The sequence below is a fragment of the Schistocerca cancellata genome, chromosome 4 (genome assembly GCF_023864275.1).
Source record: "Schistocerca cancellata isolate TAMUIC-IGC-003103 chromosome 4, iqSchCanc2.1, whole genome shotgun sequence".
NCBI classification, from domain to species: Eukaryota; Metazoa; Arthropoda; class Insecta; order Orthoptera; family Acrididae; genus Schistocerca; species Schistocerca cancellata.
The window spans coordinates 213157789-213160595 of record NC_064629.1 but is presented as its reverse complement, the minus strand read 5'-3'; the positions used below and the strand labels follow the sequence as shown (position 1 = coordinate 213160595).

General features: G+C 44.7%; 1 pseudogene; it reads left to right on the top strand.

Annotated features, from left to right (window-relative positions):
• Positions 1-1997: 1997 nt before the first annotated feature.
• On the top strand, positions 1998-2115 carry LOC126185595 (5S ribosomal RNA; annotated as a pseudogene).
• The last annotated feature ends 692 nt before the right edge of the window (positions 2116-2807 follow it).

Below are 2807 nucleotides of genomic sequence, written 5' to 3'. Positions count from 1 at the left end.
GGTGGTAGCCTTTAAATCGGCCGCGGTCCGTTAGTATACGTCGGACCCGCGTGTCGCCACTATCAGTGATTGCAGACCGAGCGCCGCCACACGGCAGGTCTAGAGACACTTCCTAGCACTCGCCCCAGTTGTACAGCCGACTTTGCTAGCGATGGTTCACTGACAAATTACGCTCTCATTTGCTGAGACGATAGTTAGCATAGCCTTCAGCTACGTCATTTGCTACGACCTAGCAAGGCGCCATTATCATTTGCTATTTATCTTGTGATGCATGTACCGTCAGACCGATGTTCACCAATTATGAATTAAAGTTAAGTATTCCAGTAGTTACGTACGTTCTTTGCTACTATAAATATCTTGTCCGGTTCCAGACCTCACGCCAGCCTGCGTGAGCTTAAACGCGTGCCTTTCGGCTTCCTGTCATAGTGGCTTGGCTGTCTTGCCAAGTCACAACAAAATTCATCTTCGGCGCAGAGATTTTGCCCTTAAATTTGTTCTGCGTCTCAGTATATCAGTACCTCCGTATCGTGTATTGTCGGATGACATATTCTTTTGTCATTAAGGATGTTTGCCTTCTAGTGATGAGAAAGAAAAGAATCTGCTATCAGACGGTAACCTATTTTGCACAATTCCGACATAATCGAAGTGAAGGTGGGAGCTAAATTCAAAATAGTGGGACATAATTCTCGTTACCACAGTTAATAACACACTGAACACATTCTTAAAAATCATAAAATGAAAATAAAATCCTGTCATTATATTTATAATCACACTGAGGTTGCTTAAACGAGTATTCAGTTTCATGAAAGGTTACGTAGTATGAAATTCTACCGCCTATTACTCCGACATCCTGCGTCTTCGTGACCATGGTGACGATCAAATGACGTTGAACGGAACAGAGACTCTTTTCGAAAAACATTATCGTAATTAATAGTAGGATAGAAAATTATGGTTTAGCATCCGTCGGCGACATGGTATTACACTTGGAGCATCAGTTTCGTTCGACTAACCCAAGAATGGGAATTGAAATCTCCGGAGGCAATCAGCACGGGATCTGCCTGAACTAACTTAGGGCAACCACTGATATCCTAAATTGGGTTGCTGGACGGAGTCTGAACCGTTCTCATGCTAAAATGGTTCAAATGGCTCTAAGCACTATGGTACTTAACATTTGAGGTCATCACTCACCTTGACTTAGAACTATTTATACCTAACTAACCTAAGGACATCACACACATCCATGCCCAAGGCAGGATTCGAACCTGTGACCGTAGCAGCAGCGCGGTTCCGGACTGAAGCGCCTATAACCGCTGGGCCACAGCGGCCTCATGCTAAACCCAGCTTAGACGTCAAATGCGGAATGTCTAGGAAACCTGCTTTCTCGGATCGCTAGACAATATTCAAACAAATCGTATTAATGAGTTTTATTACGAAAAGCAAATGACAATACTTCACTTATAGAAATACACAAATGTGTCGCAATCAAAGGGCGACATGCAAAATAATCAAGTTTCTTCAGCATAACAATTCCAAGTTTGAGCTACATAGAATGTACAAGCAGAATAACGAGCGTTGTCGCTTCTCTCTAAGTCGCTAGTCTTGTGGCTACTCCTCAACTGGCCGCGGCGCGGCGCTTATGTTCTCTTCACATATTAGCCGCTGCTGTCACCGTTGTCGTCCTGGAGAGGGGTTGGCTCGTATTCAGAGAATAGGGTATCGAAGGTAATAGCATTCAGTTTTTGACTGTCTACCATTTTTGTTGAGAGCCAGAACATTCCATTGTGTCTTAAAGAACGAACGTGTGAGAGAATGCTCATGGCAAGTCGTTGCAACCTCGGATACCATCAACCACATTCCCCGCAACAACCAGTCACAATCCTGGACTTGCAATAATCACGGTCAAGCACTATCTGCGATAACAAATTTTCCTTACTTGATGGAAGGCCACGACAAAGGGCCACTTTTAGGCAATTTTCCAGAACGTGAAGGGGTTATCAGCCAACGGCCTTGCCGCAGTGGTAACACCGGTTCCCGTCAGATCACCGAAGTTAAGCGCTGTCGGGCTGGGCTAGCACTTGGATGGGTGACCATCCGATCTGCCGAGCGCTGTTCGCAAGCGGGGTGCACTCAGCCCTTGTGAGGCCAACTGAGGAGCTACTTGATTGAGAAGTAGCGGTTCCGGTCTCGAAAACTGATATACGGCCGGGAGAGCGATGTGCTGACCACATGCCCCTCCATGTCCGCATCCAGTGACGCCTGTGGTTGAGGATGACACGGCGGCCGGTCGGTACCGTTGGGCCTTCATGGCCTGTTATGGAGGAGTTAAGTTTTTAGTTTAGAAGGAGTTATCAAGCATTGCACCCCACACTCACACACCGATGATGGACATAAGCTTTCCTACCACGCTATGATTTACATTTACAAAATCCTTAAGATATTTTTGTTGACTAATTGTTTCAAAACCTAGCACTGATACCACAACACAAAAAGACACTTGATCTGAAAAAATTGTACCATGAGCAAATAAACTATGCTGGCTCCGAAGCATATCTATACTGATGTTCAAAACTCAAGGACGAAAGTAACCATCGTACGATGTGTTACTGCCAAGTAACATGACTCAATGAGACTTGGACCCTACATGGGAAGGACTGCTACATTATAGTAGAGAAGGTAACTGAAAGAAATATGCAATGAGACGAACAAAAATGATACTTTTATTTAAAGACAATAATTACACTGAAGTCACCGCTATCGATGATGTTCCGCTGGACATTACGAAAGACGCGGCATGGTTCTTAATAGGG